The sequence below is a fragment of the Zalophus californianus genome, chromosome 15 (assembly GCF_009762305.2).
Source record: "Zalophus californianus isolate mZalCal1 chromosome 15, mZalCal1.pri.v2, whole genome shotgun sequence".
Taxonomy (NCBI): Eukaryota; Metazoa; Chordata; class Mammalia; order Carnivora; family Otariidae; genus Zalophus; species Zalophus californianus.
Genome location: NC_045609.1, coordinates 71,761,561 through 71,781,201, shown reverse-complemented (window position 1 = coordinate 71,781,201; position 19,641 = coordinate 71,761,561). Strand labels below are relative to the sequence as shown.

Genomic DNA, 19,641 nt, shown 5'->3' with positions numbered 1-19,641 from the left:
GTTGTCATGACTTCAGTGTCATGGGAAAATCTTTTCTACTTGATGTCAATGCCCTTTTAAATCTAAATCACTTATCCCTGATTCTGTATTAATTAATGTACCTAAATATGAAACGGGTTTTCAGAACAACAAATTTAAGTTCACAGTGTGTTCAGTTACTGAGTTATAGTCCTGTAAACCAAATGAATTCAGAATTTCCTTATTTGGTCCTTATAAATAACCATCAATAACTAGACTAAGGAACTAAGAAGGGAATTATCTTCAAGTACTAATCCTCGAAATACTCTCTCTTGAAAAGATATTAATATTGGCTTGTAACCTTCCTGGTGGTTTTATTACCGTTCATTCAGTTCACTTGATATTGATCTTAGAAAAATTCCAATAAAAAAGTTATTTGAGGGGCGCCTGGGTGGTGCAGTTGGTTGAACGTCTGGCTCTTGGTTTCGGCTCAGGTCATGATCTCCGGGTCCTAAGATCAAGCTGCGCACTGGGTGGGGAGTCTGCTTGAGATTCTTTCTCCCTCTCCCTCTCCCCCTCCTCTCCCCGCCCCCCGACCCTGCGCTTCCATTCTCTCAGGTAAATCTTTAAAAAAAAAAAAAAAAAGTTATTTGAAGCCAGCAAAACCATAAGTTAATGGTTATAGATAATAGCAGAGCAGTTTAGGTATAAGAATTACTTCTAATCTGAATAGTTGGAAGCTTTTAACTTGGCAAGCATTTTACTGTGCTAATTATGTTGCCTCTTTCCCTTAGTATCTACCCCTTTCTCCAAAAAGTAGACCTACTCTGCATAGGTCTCATTCCCTCCATGATTTCACAGTTCCATTTTTGGGAAGCCAGAAATAATTTGTAAAACATTTGTTATAGAGTGTACCAAGTGTACAAAACTGAGTATAACACAAAATGGTTATTTTCTTAAATATTCGTAGCCGGGCCAGAACTAGGGTGAGGCAGGAGAGGTTAGGGTGCGTGATTTAAAGGGGGCACTGGTTCTCAGGGCTGACCCTGCACTTGCGTGACCTGGAGAGGGAGAGCCTCCCTACATTTTACACTAGGAAACTCTCTTGCCTTACCCTATTCCCAAGCCCTGCTTCATAGCATCTGATTATGTGTTTTGCTGTCTTGAAGAATCCAAAGTGGCTTTCTAAATAAAATACTGTTAGGGCGCCTGGGTGGCTCAGTTGGTTAAGCGACTGCCTTCGGCTCAGGTCATGATCCTGGAGTCCCGGGATCGAGTCCCGCATCGGGCTCCCTGCTCAGCAGGGAATCTGCTTCTCCCTCTGACCCTCTTCCCTCTCATGCTCTCTATCTCTCATTCTCTCTCAAATAAATAAATCTTTAAAAAAAATAAAATAAAATACTGTTATAGCTTTGTTTTTAATATACATTGAAACATAAATATTATAATCTGAATTGAACAGTGTCCATTTTAAAGAACTTCCAGATTCATCAGCATAGAGCTAATTAGTCCTGGTTTTTCTAGGGCACCAAAACCCAGATTTCTCTGAGACTTGTCCTCCAGGATATGTAAACACCTTCAGGGCAGGCTTTATCTTATTCATTTTATGACCTAGTACCTTTTTCAGTGTTCGGTCCAGAGACATTTCTAATAAACGGTAAGTGCTTGAGTGAATCTTGAATAGACAGTGAAAAATCCATCCACCTTCTAAGAATTTGACTTCCAAAATTCTTTCACGTGTTTTCCTCAGGTAAAAATAGTTTCACTCCAGAAGAACCACTCAAAATAAAAATATATTGAAACTACTCAGTTGATTGTTTTTGGTACATTAAAACTTATCTGTTACTTAGGTCCAGTTCAGTGCAGGAACAATTTAGAGAATAAACTTTTCTTTGTCAAGATGTATCGCTTGAGTTTGTCACTAAAATCAGTCACTGAGCATTTAAATCCTCCTTCTAAGAACTTTTATCAATCAATATTATTTGTTGATTAACTGTTATGTTCTCCACACTATTTTTGGTGTTGTATGGAAATTAAGATAAGAACTATTTAATCTAGGGGCACCCCGGTGGCTCAGTCAGTTAAGCGTCCGCCTTCAGCTCACGTCATGATCCTGGGGTCCTGGGATTGAGCCCCGAGTTGGGCTCCCTCGGCAGGGATTCTGCTTTCTCCCTCTCCCTTGGCCCCTTCTCCCTGCTCATGCTCTCTCTCACTCTCAAATAAATAAAATCTTAAAAAAAACCAAACCAATTCAACCTAGCAAGCATATTTTGAGCGGTTATTCTGTGTAGGGTGACGGGGTTATAAACCTGCTCCACTAGGGGACTTAATGCATGAATAAAATAGTCTCAAACATCAAGGAACATTAGGAAGAAAGACATGCCCCTAAGCACTGTAAAAGGCAAGCTGTGAGAAGTGGTGTAACACCAACGTGCGTGGGAGCACTTAAAAAGGAAAAATAAATTCTCATAAGGAAGAGGCCATAGAGAAGATGACTTCTTACATGGTCCTTAAAAGATTGACAGACTGCTCGTAGACTGGAGAGCCATCCAGTGCTGGAGGGGTGAAACGTAGAGAGTGTGGGCAGGTGGGGGAGGACTTGGAGCATTGGTGTGTTGGGGGTGGTGTGTGAAGCTCAGGCTGGAGCGGTAGGTGAGGGAAGATGGCAAAGAGCTTCGAGAGCCATACTAAGTTGTTTGGAAGTCATTCTGAAGAAAATCAAGAGTTCTTGAAGATTTGGGGGCAGTCAACACAAATTTATGTGAAATGAAAAAGTGAGTTAGATGTCGATACACACACCATGTATTGAACAGTATGTAAGTATATGAATTAGAGCTTAACAGGAGAACTAGGCCAAGCCTTGAACCTTGACGAACACATTGTAATTATGGGGTCTCTGTAAGGTGTTGGTGTTTAAGACCAGGTCCTTGCCTTGGAGAAGCTTAGAATTTCCTTAGGGGACTGAGTAAAACTAATATCCGTAAAATACTTAAGAGATAAGATCTGTGCAGTTTTGTATCTTGAGGAAGGAGAGATTGTGGTCGGTTGGAGTTGTATGAGCTACTTGGTGAAAGAGGATACATGAGAAACTAATTTAGCGGGGCGCCTGGGTGGCTCAGTCGTTAAGCGTCTGCCTTCGGCTCAGGTCATGATCCCAGGGTCCTGGGATCGAGCTCCCTGCTCGGCGGGAGGCCTGCTTCTCCCTCTCCCACTCCCCCGCTTGTGTTCCCTCTCTTGCTGTGTCTCTCTCTGGCAAATAAAAAAATAAATAAATAAATAAATAAAATAATAAAAAAAGAAAACTAGCAACACAAAATACAGTATGTAAATAATTCACGAGTGATCAATTGAACTGCTCTTTAAAAAGCTCATTTAATTTAAATGAAACTTGGTTATGTAAGTGCTGCTCTTACGTTTGGGACTGCATTCTATGGTTTAACTCCCTATAGAGCTATTGTAGATTACACACGGATTTAAAAACACCTAAGAACACTGGTTCGTCCTAAATATGAGAGGTGTTTTCTTCAATGAGAAAGAGTTGTGTAAAGTCAAATTACATTATCTGTATAAGCCCCTCTGTTATTTCAAAGTGGAAAGCAAGAGCTTAAGATCCTAAAATGGCATCAAAGCTTTGCTTTAGTACACTATCGGATGTTATTAAACTTTTTTTTTAAGTGGTTTGTGTGTGTGTGTGTGTTTTGTTTTTTAAGTTTGTTTGAAAGAACGGTCACGGACTTCCTGTCGAGGCTCTGAGCTCTGATTACATATCACATGGGATAAGTAGATAAAATTGTAAATGAACTAAAAGCAACAGTATCTGAAAGGAGAATAAAAGCCAAATACTCTGGTTTTTGCTAAATCAGCCCATTTCTTTTTATGAGGGTCTTTTATCCATGGAAAGAGTGCTCATCTCTGTTATGTTTTGGGGTTTTTTAAATAGGTTTATTGAGAGATAGTCACATACCAAATAATCCACTCATTTAAAGTGTGGTTTTTAGTATATTTACAGAGTTGTGCAACCATCACCACAACCAACTTTAGATTATTTTTATCACCCAAAAAAGAAACCCCATATCTGTTAGCAGTCACTCCCCAGCCCTCCCCCCGCTGCCCATCACCCCACCCCACCCCCATCCTAGGCAGCAACTAATCTCTTTGGCTCCTATAGATTTACCTATTCTGGACATTTCACATAAAAGGAATAGGGTATGTGTTCTTTTGTGATTAGCTGTTTTGACTTCATGTTTTCAAGTTTCATCCATGTTGTAGCATGTATCAATACTTTACTCCTTTTTACGGCCAAAATAGTCCATTGTTAGGAAATACCACCTTTTGTTCATCCATTCATCTGTTGGTGGACATCCTGTGGGTTATTTCCACTTTTCGGCTATTATGAATTATGCTGCTATTAACATTTTGTACAGGTTCGTGTGTGGACATATACTTCCACTTCTCTTGGGTATATACCTAGAGATGGCATTGCTGGGTCATATGGTCACTGTGTCTAAACTTTTTGAGGAACTGCCAAATTGTTTTCCAGGGTGCTGCATCACTTTACATTCCCATTAGCAATGCGAGCCTCTCCACATCCTCTCCAACAAGTGTTATGGTCTTTTTTATTACAGCCATTTTGGCGAGTGCGACGTGGTATCTCATTGTGGTTTTTATTTGCATTTCCCTAACAACAACTTATACTGAGCATCTTTTCACTATTTTGAAAGAAGACACCATACGGAAAGCTCAGTTCAGTGAAAGTTCTAAAATGTATTTTTTTTTCAAAAATGTGTTATTAAGCCTAAGCAAAATAATCAGTTTTATAGACTTTGGCTTTGATTTGCTAGAAAATGATGGTGTTTAAAAATTACATGCCTACGATTTTGGTTCAGTGAGAATTTTAAGGACAAATTTAAAATGTGTAGCAGCATTCCACGAATCATGAAGTGGTTATATGCAGTGTAGGTAAGACAGACTGGCTGCCTCAGCTTACAGAAAGGAAGCAAAAACGATCATAATTGTAAGTTAGAAAGGAGGATTTAAGATAGGAGGGTTTTAAATATCAGGTTGGATAACACCAGCTGACCTTGAATAAGCAAAGCCATTTATAAAAATGGCCCACAATGTTGATGTGATAAATAACCGTACATCTTTACCCAGATTCTAAATTTTTAAAATTACAGCGTGCTATTTAAGATCTTCTCTGAAAGCTAGATAATGAAATAAATAACTTATCTGGGTCCCGTTTAGCCCCAAATCCTATAATTATATAATTCCTGGCTAACATCAAGTTTTCCTTTAAGTACATAATAAAAGCATACTGGTTTAAACAACTCAGCTATTCATATGTCATGAGAATAATCAGCCAAGAAACTTATCTTTTTTGTTTCAAAGCTGTTGACTTTTATGTAAGAACTCTATACTTCTTCCAGGTTGTGCTCTAGAAATTTATTCATCTGTTTTAAAATTTTTAACAAGTTTCTGACAAAGAACAGGTGACATAAGTTGGAAGTCATTAGAAGTTCAGCATAAAGTTCTTTTTGTCACCATTCAAAATCCCTGGACAAGAGGAAACAGATGGGTTTGGTTACATTAGCTTTGCAGTGCCAAATAAACAGTCTAAGAAAACGTTAACTATCCTTTTGTTTGCATGTCTGCATCTAGGCTAGGAATGGTGCTTGATGTTAACCATGCTAGCTTGTCAGCTGCTAAATATTTAACGATAGAAGCTGGAAATTTTAAAAATACACAATATTAAAAAGTGTATTTGAATCCTCATTGGATGACTTCATTTATTTATGAAGTCATCATAAAATGGTTGCTAATTAAGGGTGAGACGCTGACCACACTGAGTAGAAGAAGGGGTTCGGATTCCTTAGGGAAGTCCTCAGGGGCCAGGTAGCTTTGCAAAGTGGGCTTTCAAACATGAGTAAAATTGGGATTCTCAGAGGGAAGATAAAGCTAAGAGTGGCATTTACATCTCAAAAAAAAAATCAAACATAGTTATGATCCTTCCTCTCGAGTAAGAGGTGGATAGCATCCACACATCCAAGAAATAGGTAAGTGTCCACCAAAGTCGTTCAGGCAATAAGCCGAGCAGTTCAAAAACAACAAGACAGAGATGCCTGCCTTTACAGGGCTAGAGGAATACACAAAGCAAACGATAAATTATAATACATTATAGTGGAAGTGGGATGGTGTGGGCAGAGGCAGTGTGCAAGCTGGGGGTCAAAAGACAAAGGAGTGTAGCGGATGAAAGCCAAGCCAGCTCATCGAGCTCAGAGCTCATCGTCCCCTTCCGGCATTCAGTCACATTCAAAGGAACAACTTGACAAAGATCAGAAGCCTTTTGAATCTTTCCTGCGGTGTCACAAAAATGTCAGAAGGGGAGTCTCATTTTCAATGTATTTTACCAAGTTCAAAGTTATTGCAAAGGAGAGAGTTCCTAAGCTAAAATGTTAATGGAATTTCAATTAAATTGGTGGCTAGATCATGCTTATTCTTTTCTTCTCTCTCTATCCCAAGATTCCTTCACAGGGTAGTGAAGATACTAAAAAGAAACCGATTCACAAGAATAATCTCCTGGGTGGATGAGAGATTCCAACAAGAAATGTCCGGGAGACAGAAAAAAGTAAACCGGACCGAATAGACGATAGATAGTCTGATAGAGGATCTGGAATGAATTGAAGCTGTGTATTTGTGTGCATTGTGTATGTATAATGATATAAGTGAAAAACCAATGATGTTGTTAACTTGAGGAAAACTAAAAGCTGTACAAGAAAGGAAATGGAACCTTAGTATACTGCGTGGTTCTGCAATGAACAATATTTACATACTCATGATGATGTAAATAGTGATGAGTGATTCAATCAAAATCAGTGTTAGGATGCTATTAAGGAATGGGGAAAGGGGAAGGTGTGAGAGAGAATGTCTCCATCAGTTCCCCGCTGAAAACTCTCCCATTGCTTCCGGTAGAATAAAAGTGAAATTCCTGCTGTTGGTTTGAAATCCCCACACCATCGGGCCCCTGTCTGCCTCCCTGATCTTATATCCTCCAACTCTCCGTTTTGCAAACACCAAGGCGTGGCACTGGCTTCTTTCTCTTCTTTAAACAAGTCAGGGTCTTTGTCTCCTCAAGGCCTTTGTCCTTGATCTTCTCTCTGTGTGAAGTGCTCTTTTGGCAGAGAATAAGTCAGCCCCTGATACCCATTCTGTTCTTCCATAGTAATAGAACTTTGGCTCAGCTCACAGCTGCCCAGAATAGAAACCACATTTCAAGTTTCTCTTGCAGCAGGTATGCCTATGTGACTACATTCTAGCCAAAAGTATATAGGCAGAAGAGGTGGGAAATTGCTGAATTGTGCCCTTATAGAGAGGAGATGTGCCCTTCTCCTTCCCGCATCTTACTATTTGGAACATAAATGTGGTGCAGCTGTCTTGGACCATACAGATGTGGAGCAAGAAACTAGAAGGAGGCTGGACCCCTGGAAGGCCTACCTTCAGGCTGTTATTTAAGACAAAAAAAATAGATTTCTCTCATTTAAACCACTGTTACAGGGTCTGTGACATGGACCCAACCCATATCCTAATTAATACAGCTCTTGCTGTAGATCTTCACAATGCAACTCAACTCAGATGCCATCTCAGAGGAAGGTTTCTTGACCACCCTAACTGAAGTCAGTCTTTTAAATCTCCATTACCATGTTTTATTTTCTTTATAACACGTAACAGTATACTAAATTGTTTTATTTAGTTATTTGCTTTGTAATTGCCTTTCTCCTAGAATATAAGTTTCATGAATGTAATGATCTTGTTTGTTTTGCTCATTGCCTGGAACAGTGCCTGGCACTGTGAATAAAAAATATTTGTTGAATGACTGACTACATCACACAGCAAGCTGATAGGTAAAACAGATGAATCAATTAAAAAAAAAAGTGTCAGGGCGCCTGGGGTGGCAGAGTCGGTTAACCAACCGTCCGACTCTTGGTTTCAGCTCAGGTTGTGATCTTGGGGTCGTGCAACTGAGCCCTGTGTCAGGCTTTATGCTCAGTGCAGGTTCTGCTCCAGATTCTTTCTTCCTCTCCCTCTGCCTCTCCCCCCACTCATGCTCTCTTTCTCTAAAATAAATAAATAAATCCCTTTTTTTTTTTTTTAAGAGTTGTCGGGGCGCCTGGGTGGCTTAGTCGTTAAGCGTCTGCCTTCAGCTCAGGTCGTGAGCCCGGGGTCCTGGCATTGAGCCCCACGTCGGGCTCCCTGCTCCATGGGAAGCCTGCTTCTCTCTTTCCCACTCTCCCTGCTTGTGTTCCCTCTCTCGTTGTCTCTCTCTCTCAAATAAATAAAATCTTTAAAAACAAATAAAGAGTGTCATACCCATATTATTTGGAAATACAGAGGTAAATTTGGAGAAACAGCAGCTAAAATATTCTTAATGGCTGCTTCTAGAAACCAGGACTGAAATAGGGACAGGTGGCACAGGGTGCTGTTGCTTTTTATTATAAATGCTTTAATACTATTTGTTTTTTTTTAATTGGGCATATATCAGTTTGGAAAAGGTCAAATTTAAAAATAAATAAATCGATAAAACACTGTGGAGTCATCAAATGATGTGGTAGAAGAATGTCTAATGACATGGAAAGACATCCACGACATGAAAATAAAACGAGTAGGTTACATAACATATCAGTATGTAGAGCAGGATCCAGTTTTGCATATGTGTAAAGCACATATGCATAAAAAATACCATGTTATAGTCAATGCATATGGCAAATGCCGAACTTTAGATGGAAGTGGATATTCAATTTTTTATTAATAGAATCAGATTTTCCTGATTAACAACGTTGAATGAATACTTAAAGACTTCAGGTTTGAAGGGATACCGTGTTCCCACAGGCCTTGGCCAAGCCCTTGCTTCTAGCCATCTAATGAGGAGTTTTACCTTATTCTAAGAGCAGTGAGGAGCCACTGCAGTATATAAGCAGAGCTAGCATGAAAAAATTGGTTTTGGGCAGATTTCTCTCCCCTGTATTGTGGAAGTGGTTTGGAAAGGCAAGCCTTGACTCACAGAAATGAGTTAGGAAGCAGTTGAGGCAATCAGGGCAAAAATTGAGGGATACCTAACCTTATCATAGGAGAGTAGCGGTCCGGTAGAGAGAAGGGGGCTGTCTCAAGAACAATAGGAAGGTGTTAGCACGATAGGCGGGAAATGACTGAGGCTGTAAGCTCCCCAAGGGCAAGGACCATTCTGACCTCATCTACTACTCCATCCCGGGCCCACCTAGCACAGTCTCTGGTACATACTGACATCAGTAAATATTTGTGATCTAAAGAAGAGGAAAGACTCAAAGATGAGGCTCACAAGTCTGACGAGGTTACCTGGGTGAGGGAAGGGGTGTTCGCTGAGCAGGAACACGAGGGCCAGTGTGGGTAGAAGGACACCAGGGAAGAGCTTGGACTTGTAGCGTTATAATTCTCCGTGCTCATTCATGTGAAGGCAGCCAGTGAACAGCTCGGCCTCCAGGGCTGTAAGATCTTGGCTCCAGATAGGTTTGAGAGTCAACAGCATAAAGATGGTACCTCGAGTCAGAGAAGGGAATAATACTTCATTAGAAGAGTATATCGGGTGAGAGAATATAGGACAGATCCTCTGAGCAGCTCCCAAATCAAAGGACAGCTGGCCAAGGAGGGAAATCAAAAGGAGCGACCCGAGAGGTAGGAGGGGAAATCTGGTGTCACAAAAGAAGGGGAGAGCCGACAGCGAGGAATGTTGTCAATAGAGCTTCAAGATCCATGGTGGAAAACACCTGCTGTGTTTAGAACAAAGGGGTTGTTGGTGACATCGAGCGGGGCTTTTAGGATGCACAAGGCAATTGGAGATTGGGAACCGGTTTACTGTGTTCAGGAGACTGATGGAATGATCTACCACCTTTCCTCCTTTTTAGTTTTTCCCCCTTTATTTTGAACGTGTCTCTGAACTTGAACCCACCGCTGCACTGTCACCCTCTTATCAACGTTCCAATGACGAGTTTGGCAGCAGGGAGGTTTTTCCACTTGGTCACACTGGTAATCTGTGCACTATCAGGAGGCTGACAGGGACTTGTTTGTGGTGGTTCCGAATGTGGTGCCAGAAAACCAGGCCTCCAAGTACTTGCCTCTCCCTGCTGCATGATTATACCATAGTTCCTGTGTATCCTTCCTATCTTTCCCAGGATAAAGACACCCACACACATGCACAAATCCAAAAAAGGATAATCGACTTTGTGACATTAAAAATCACACTGCCACCAGATTCTAGATTATTGATTGACATTTGCGTTGTGCATTTTCCCAACTTTCTTGGCCAAGGATATTCTCAGCCCATGGCTATTTTCTGAATATAGCCTTTTCCCCTTCTTCTTTCATCTCTCAAGCCATTATTTCTTTTTCTATCCTAGCTCCATAATATTATTACTTTTCCTTTATAATCAACCTGTCCTGTCTCTTGCATCGTCTCGAACAACATGAAATCTTTCTCTGCCATCTTTCTCATCTTTCCTTTCATGATTTTCTCTTTGTAATAACTCTTGGAAGCAGTAAGTGATTTGGAAAATGACATAGGAATATTAAGGGCATGATGGTTTTGTGGTAGAGTGTACTGTGTTCAAACTAAATGCTTCTAATTATATACTACCTGCCTTATCATCAAAATATGCATTTAAAAAACACTTTCCTGAGCACCTTCTGGATGGTGGGTCCCACATATGTGCTGTAAATACCAATAGCAAATACAAACCCCAGCAACTATGCAATAAATTTGTGAATGAATGAGAAACCTCAAGCAGCCACTGACAGGAGGTTTGGGGCACAGGATGAGATGAGATTAGTCTTCACACTTGGAAAATCCTGGAGATAAAGCCATGGCGGCATTCCACAGGGGGAGTGGTGGTCTCTGTTACAGCAGCCCAGATAAGAGCAGCTGAAGCGATGAATGGCAGGTCTTGGGTACCTTTTAGTGATGAACATAAGTGGATGAAGCACCCCACACTCCACCATGGCTCTCTGACAATGAACATCTCTTGATTGGAATGACCACCAACCAAAAGAAGAGGGGGATTTTTTTCAGTTCCAATTAAGCCTGGCAAAATTAGCCAGATGAGCTGGGAATGCTAACACCATCTCTTGATGATCTGAGGGGCCAGGGGTTAGCTCTGCAAAAATCATCATCATACAACCTGTAATTAATGTAGGGCTCTTTGAGAAGAACTATTGCTTATGCATCAGATGTAGTAATGAAAACTTTTGGCTTTGTGTCCAGATACTATAATTTAGGCCTGGTTCTGCCACTAATTTTGTGACTTTTAGCAAATTAATTCACTTCTCTGAATTAATGAACCCCGGTCTCAGTTTCCTCCACTACAGTTGAGAGACCTGATTGTTCTCTAGATCACATGCCCTTACAATTCTGTGAGTCTTTTAGCCCAGTTTTCTTTTTTTTTTTTTTCAGAGTGTTTCATGCTTTTCCGGGGCTTAGACATAATGGTATTTATCAAGCTAATTATTACAACGAATCTGTTCTACAGTTTTAAAATATGTCAGATGAGAAAATGTTTTGTGTATGTCTCACTTAATATTTACCTTTCTTGTACATAAACAGCAGAACTTCCCCAGCTTAGATATGGGACCACGGAGGTGGAGCAATGAGAAATCAGTCCCCTCTAATGGTATTAATGTAATACAGTTGTATTAATTCTAAAATAGGGCCAGGTGCCCACAGCAACAGAACAGCCTGCCAGTAAGTGGTGGAAAGAGAGAGCAGAGGACATTCATTCTTTAGTATTCTCGGGGTATAGTGAACACACCGGAATAGAACAAACCCACAGATGCAGATTACTCATTTTGATAAATAAGATGTTGCTACAGATAATTGGTAAGACCTATGTATTATATCAATTGCCAAATGATGACTTATGGTTCAGAACTGCAATTTCCAGAATCACTTAGTGATGCATTGCATTAACAGGTTTCTACAGCACTATGGAACCTCTTTGATGATTCCACGGGGGGATAACACATTGCAGTATCTGCTCCTCCCCTGCACATAGACTAAGTGATGGTCCAAGAGGCAGCAAAGAAAAGGATGTATTTAAAGGCTTGAGGTGGCTATGGGGAGAATCAGAAATTGAATATAGAAGTTGAATGGCCCTGAGTAAGAACTGCTCATTTTTACTCGTAGGAGAGAACTTTTGCATCTCATTCTCTTCCGTGCATCCAGGATTCCCTCTATAGGCTTAAGAGAGCCAGGTTTCCAGAGGGAAAATGTGTCTATTCCCAGTCAGGAAAGGCAAGACTGGGGCAATGGCCCCTAGTGGGGGGTACAAGGAGACAGAGCTCTTCTGCTTTTGAAAAGAAGAGTAGTTTTTTAAAGTTCCATTTCTCTCTCTCTCTCTGTCTCCCTCTGTCTCCCTCTCTCTCCCTCTCTTTCTTTTCCTTCTCCCAATTATTCTCTGGAGGCAGCTCTTCAACCACAAAAAGTACAGCTACAAACAGTGCCAGGGTTCAAACCCCACTGTGAATGTTCACCCATTCTTGCAACTCCTTTCTTCCCAACCACATAGCTAAATGTTCAAGAAATAATAAGCATTTCCTTCTGTTTATCCCTAAAGGGTCCATGGAGACATTTTTTCATCATTTCCTGGCTTGGTGAGAGAGGATGTTGTTAACCAACTGCCATTTTACTGGTGAGATTACAGTGTCAAGCCTGAAGGGCAGCTGGTTTGCTTCACCGATAAAAGAATGAAAGCCCTTGATTGTAAATAGCTTTGTCTGTGTTAGCAACCTCTTAAATCATCCTGCTACCCTCACATTCCCCAACTGCTACTTCCAAAGCTCTGCTCCATTCCTAGGCTATGTTACCCTGGTGACTAATCTTGATAATCAGCTCTTGGAGGTTTCCATGGAGGCCGTCTTAGCACCTGTGTGTGATGGCTTTGAATGTGATGGAACAGGTGACTGTGGCCTGTGGCAGGCGTGCCTGTGCCTGGTAATGGTGGTGATGGGGTAGGGTGGGGTTTGGAGTTTGAGTGGAGTTGAGGGGGAGATGCTCCCTTGCTAGGATCTAAGCAAGGTGTGCTACTGAATTTTGCTGCCACTTTGCATCACACGTATCATGGTTATCTTAAACATAAGAAAGGGGATTTATTCCCAGCCAATACCAAGCTGCTGGCGAGGGTGGTCTCTTGGCTTTTCAGAAGTTCTGAATCTCACCTCCAAGTTCTGCTAGGAGTTGATACTGACCTACTAAGTCTTCTAAAAATGGTCGCGTGACAGAGTTTGCAACAGTTTCTGGAAAAAGAATTTGGGTGAGAGGAGAAAAGAATATAGTGCCTTAAATGAGCCAAAAAAGGAGGAGTAAGAAAAGGAGGGAATGAGAGGAAGAAAGAGAAGAGAAAGAGGAGGAAGGAAGCGAGAGGAGGAAAAGGGGGGGAAGGGGGGGAGTGGGGAGAACACGAAGGGGAAGGAAGCGAGAGGAGGAAAAGGCGGGGAGTGGGGAGAACAGGAAGGGGAAGGAAGCGAGAGGAGGAAAAGGGGGGGAATGGGGAGAACAGGAAGGGGAAGGAAGCGAGAGGAGGAAAAGGGGGGGAAGGGGGGAGTGGGGAGAACACGAAGGGGAAGGAAGTGAGAGGAGGAAAAGGGGGGAGTGGGGAGAACAGGAAGGGGAAGGAAGCGAGAGGAGGAAAAGGGGGGAATGGGGAGAACAGGAAGGGGAAGGAAGCGAGAGGAGGAAAAGGGGGGGAAGGGGGGAGTGGGGAGAACACGAAGGGGAAGGAAGCGAGAGGAGGAAAAGGGGGGAATGGGGAGAACAGGAAGGGGAAGGAAGCGAGAGGAGGAAAAGGGGGGAAGGGGGGAGTGGGGAGAACAGGAAGGGGAAGGAAGCGAGAGGAGGAAAAGGGGGGAGTGGGGAGAACAGGAAGGGGAAGGAAGCTAGAGGAAAAGCGGGGGAGGGGGAGTGGGGAGAACAGGAAGGGGAAGAAGGAGAGGGAGGAGGGGAAAGTTACCAGATGATGAAATGAGGCCAGTTTTTGAAAAAAAAAAAGCATTTGCCATTATCTCTTCCCAAGGCTTCCAGAAACTTCCCACTGCGTAATGCTTAGTTCACTCATGAAAGGGTTTTTAACTCCTCATGGGTTTCTTTCTGAGCTTAGACAGAAATTACTCCAGATGGCAGCTTAGTAAGTGGGTGGGAAGAGCTAAACCAGCTCTCCCTCATTCTAGGCTTTCTCAGAGCATGGTCTGTGGGCCTTTCCCAGGGTCACCTAGGGCTCTAGTTTAAAAAAAAAAAAAAGGACACATTCCTGGACCTAAATCACATCTTCAGGAGTTGATTCTGGGAATTTGCAATCTTCAGGCATTTTTGTTTTTGTATTTAAGGAGGAAGGACCTCAGATGCTTCTTAACGCCAATAAAAATTCACGAACCCCCACTGCTTTAATCCATAGGACTCAGAGCTCTGTTTTTCTCTCCGTAAAAGATAGCATTTAACAGTTTTTTAGCATTTGAATCATCAGCCAAGACACGTGGGCATTGCTTAGCTCGGAGCATCCTGAAGCATTAAAGAAATATGTGTGACAAATACTGAAAGAGAAAACAGTGGTTGCATCTCTATGACATGGAGTCAGAGAGCATAGAAGATACCCGCGTATTAGGTCACGTATCCGGAGAAAGACGATGCACCTGAAAACCAGGCTCCAATAAGGAAGTGGTTTTGCTAGGGATCCCTTCACAGGCTGCACTGCAGTGAATTTCTAGCACATGGAAGCACTCTTCACTGCCTCTTGGAGGGCACACGGCTCAGCACCCACAGTCTGTAGGCTGTAGGGCCAGCTACTGTAATCTAAGGCAGAAACACATCACGATCTAGTGCCTAGCCAGTTGGCTGGCTTATCCCCATCCTACAAACCCATGCTGCCACGTTTTCTCTGGTGGGCTCCAGGTGCAGGAGCTTCCAGGAGATACTCGTGAATGACCCACAAAGCAGAGGGAAGTAAGGATCATGAAGAGGGGCCCAGATTGCCAATGGTGTGGTGAAAAAACATTGAGTGCATCTGAAAACCTGGTGTCGTAGAATACCCAAGGCAACAAACAAAACAACAGCATAGAAGCCCCTATGAAGACTTCATTTTTCATGGGTCGGAATTGAACGAAGAAATTCCTGTATGCATTTAAACTTAAACCAAACTAAGGCTATCAAAGATAGGATCATTAAACAAACAATGAGATTAAAGAATCAAACATTCTGAGAAGAAAACAGTCAATGGTAGTTTACTTTTGGTCTTTAGTATTAAAGATTTTTGGCGGTCAATAATTCACTTTGAGTGGATTAAGTGAACATTTTGTGAAGTGATGAATAGGAAACAATTCTGGGGGTAGCTGGCTGACTCAGTTGGTGGAGCGTGTAGCTCTTGATCTTGGGGTTGTGAGTTCGAGCCCCACATTGGGGGTAGAGATTACTTAAAAATAAAATCTTGTTTAAAAAAAGAAAGAAAACAATTCTGTTTTTTCTTTATAAAGGTTTATGTTGACTCTCTGGTTTCACATAATCCTAATAGGTTTTGATAAATACTGCTTACCTACTGAACCTACATCCTTTTTTGCAGGGAGGGGTTCTAAAGAGATCAGTGACTAGAAAGATGCAGCCAGCAAGGGCAGAGGAAGAAAAAGCTGGTTAGAAAGCTGGAACAACAATGTGCAAACACCTTGCAGCTGGGAAGAACTTCGAGCCTTTCAGGTGCGAAATGGAAACCAGCGGTTGGAGTGTGGGGAGCTCAGGGACAGTGACTGTGATGGTGGGAGTGCCATCGCGTGGGGCCTGGGTGATGGTGACAGGGAAACTGGATTCCATGTGGGTGATGGAATGCTGTCAGAGGGCACTGGGAGTGACCTGATCCACATGTTCAAAAGATGTGAATTTGTTTCTCAAAATTTGCAATAAATAAAGGGAGACTAAGAGGAAAATATAATAGTCCGTATTTTGTTGTTATCCTTATTTTTTTTTTTTTTGGCTGGTCAACTACGTGTTGCTGACAATTAATTGATTAGACTTTGTATTATTTTTAAAAAAAATTTTTAAAGATTTTATTTATTTTATTTGACAGAGAGAGTGAGAGAGCACAAGTGGGGGGAAGCAGCAGAAGGAGAGGGAGAAGCAGGCTCCCCGAGGAGCAGGGAGCCTGAGGCAGGGCTCGTTCCCAGGACCCTGGGATCATGACCTGAGCCGAAGGCAGACGCTTAACTGACTGAGCCACCCAGGCGCCCCTAGACTTTGTATTATTTTAAAAAGCAGTAAATACAGGTACCCCCCCCACTTTTCGAAAACTCACATTCCACCACTTTGCTTTTCCAAAGGACCTACATGAGTACCTGCTTTCACTAACTGTAAGAAATCCAGAGAGGATTTTTGCTTTTGGGAAAAAAAGATGGAAAGAGGAAACAGCGGTCAGCGTTTGTTTGGTGTTTGTTTGTTGCAAGCCCTTACAGGAGCGGCACACCCGAGCAGTGAGGGTGGCGCCGCCAACCTCCTTCGAACGACACTCAGCATCTCAGCATGAAGCCTCCTGAGCTCTGAACTGTGTCTGTGAGCACCTGGGCCTTGTCTCCATTTATCTTGCTCATCTGTTAGCAAGATGTGTTCTGTCCTAAGGTATCAGAAAACCCTAAGGGGCACCTGGGTGGCTCAGTTAAGCGTCCGACTCTTGATTTTGGCTCAGGTCATGATCTGAAGGTCGTGAGATCAAGCCTCCTGTCGGGCTCCACACTGGGCAGGGAGCCTACTTAAGATTCACTCTTTCCCTCCCCCTCTGCCCCCTCCCCCACTCTCCCTCTCTTAAAAAAAGAAAAAGAAAAGCTTAAGAGAGGTTATCTTTTGAGTCTTGAAAAGCTCAAAAATTTTCCATATAAATGAACAGTAATTACCTCCTCAGTTTACAACACTGGCTCACGAAGAGTTTCACAGAAGCATTCTACTTTCGGATAGCGGGGGCAACCTGTACTTAAAGCAATTATCACACTTTGGGGATAACTAAACATCCGTAGTCAGCAACCAGCACAGGACCCCAAGTCATGATAGATGCCCGATGATTTCTTCTTGCTAATGTTGCTCACTCTACTTCTGTCTGGGAAGGAAAAGACACAGATAAGGAATATAAATCAATGATGTCTGTAAAACATTATCAAAGGCAATAGAAAAGGAGGCTATGAACGCAATGAATAGAAACAACAGAAAACTTTGTCATGAGATAGGTGTTGAGCTTCTGAGTTAACTACATACATGAAGTCACTGCTTATGATTTGTAATATTCCTCACTACATAAGCTTTTTATCTGTTTACTTTTAAATTTTCCTGTGTTTTCAGGCTCCATAAAGATTACTGACCAGGGCTCCTGGGTGCCTCAGTCAGTTAAGTGTCTGCCTTCGGCTCAGGTCATGATCCTGGGATCTTGGGATTGAGCCCTGAGTTGGGCTCCCAACTCAGTGGGGAGCCGGCTTCTCCCTCTCCCTCTGCCCCCTCCCCTGCACTCATGCTTCTCTCTCACTCCCGCTCTCTATCTCAAATAAATAAATAAAATCTTAAAAAAAATAAATAAAACAAAGATTACTGATCTTTCATCACTTAACGTATTTTGAAAGAAAAATCCATCATATTTCCAAATATCATCACTTTTGTCGCCACTTCTTGCCATTTCTGTATTTATTGTTGCTTTGGTAATCAGTCCATTCATCAATTTTTCAGAAGCCCAGCTTCAAAACTCCCCTCCCCCGTACTCTCCCAAATAAAAGTGTTGACACTCAGAAACTTAAAGAAACTTAGGTAAAAATTTTCCAGGTCGATGTGACCCTAATTCATCCAGTGTAAAAATGACCTTTGAAAGTAAAAATGAGAGGAAAAAAATCACTTTTGAGAGGGGATGTGATTTCAATGCTGTACCATTTCCAAAGGAGTAGATATGTCCCTCAGACATTCCCAGTGTCCTTTAATAATCCATTGGGTATATCATTCAGGAACTTACTTTAACTCTTGTTGAGCTCGTTTATGCTTTTAACCTGTGCCTCTTGGTGGGGTGAGGAATTCCTTGATTTTATAGGTGTTTGGAAATGCGGTTATCTTAGATTCACTTCCTTAAATTATACTTTCAAAATGTCACTCGTGCTCTACGCTCAGTCTCTACCCAAGCTTGTGTCCCCCTCCTCCTGGGGCGACGTTGCAAGGAGAGGGACAACACCACTCCCAGAAGAGGGGTTGATGAGGAGGACACCCAGGGGAGGGGGACACCACCCAGACACAATCAAAAAGGAGCCACGACTCCTTAGGAGAAAGGAAATTAAAGCTTGATGGAAAGCCTAAGGACAGGAGGTTACGGTAGTCATCGGGTGGGGAATCAGGCAGCCTGGGGTGCAATACTTACCCCTTACTAGCATGTTGTTTAATGTCTCTAAGCCTCATCCCTTCTTCAGCAAAGTAGGCTAATAATTAGTCCTCACTTCATGGGGTGCCTGTATATAACAAATGAGAACCTGGGTGTGTGCGAGGCACTCAGCACAGAGCTGGTACGTCAGCAGTCTAGAACATTCGTCCTGGGCTCCACCTGGCTCTGACTTTACAGAGGGTCATCACCACGGCAAGCTTGCATCTGTAGGACTCCAGACACGGCAGCCCCCAGGCCCTTCCCATGCAGCTCTGACCCCTCTCCAAACATGGGAGCCCATGCTTTCTGAATACTCCATTACGACTTTGCAGGAGTCAAAGTGATAGCTGGATCCCATGATTATTGAAGCATGGTTGCCTACCTTGAAACTTTCTATTTTCAGTCTGGCCACTCTTAGAACTCAGCAAAGCCCTTCTACCATTTATCCTTATCTGCTTGGCATTCAGCTTCTGGAAAAACTTAGCATGATGCACAAACTCAGAGATTCCAATTCTGGGTCATTTGTAAAAATTTAGGACTAATTCTAGCACACATTCCTAAGAAGCCACTAATATTGGCAGTTTCTATTTAGAGAAGAATCATCCATCTGTCCCTAATCTTTGATTGAGTTCCCAGTTCTTCTGGTCTGGATTTATTTTATTTTAGGACTAAAGCCATGGGCCCAAGCTAATTTGCATGTTAACTTCAGATGGCTATTCCATCTGTATTTGAGATTTGACTCTTTACACAATTAGCTTTTAGCTCCTGAGAACCATTCTTGAGAATAAGGGCAGACCTCAGATTGGAGACACCGTCTTCTCTGACCCCTAGGTACACAGTCGTATTAGCTCTTCTGCTAACTCTCCTCTGCTGGGCATTGCGCCAACTTGCGCACTCGATCTTCACTAGGGACACAAGTTGCAATCCTAATTGTCTTAATGTCTTTATACCCCAGAGACTTCTTGTCACGAATTAAGTAACATAGCTGAAATTGATATTTAACTTCATAAACTTCAAGTGCTGGAATGCCTGAAATCACCAAAGTACGTGGGAATCACTCGCAAAGCCCTCCTTCTGTTATTGTGTTTTTTCAGCCTTGAAATATTAGCCAGGTGTGGATTTCAATCCAATGAAAGATATGTGCTTCCCACATACATTAGAGTGAGGAAATGGTGAGGGACCTTCCCTGCGAGCAGTTGGGCCTTTCCCCTGATGACAGGAACAAGTGTGGTCACTCTGCATTTTAAAGATTTTA

General features: G+C 42.3%; 1 long non-coding RNA gene across 1 annotated transcript; it reads right to left on the bottom strand.

Annotated features, from left to right (window-relative positions):
* Window positions 1-9,330: 9,330 nt before the first annotated feature.
* On the bottom strand, window positions 9,331-18,474 carry LOC113923510. The gene is made up of 3 exons (XR_003520347.1): window positions 18,387-18,474; window positions 16,897-17,096; window positions 9,331-9,525 (listed from the first exon to the last, which is right to left on the bottom strand). It is a non-coding gene; the product is annotated as an uncharacterized LOC113923510 (long non-coding RNA).
* Window positions 18,475-19,641: the final 1,167 nt, after the last annotated feature.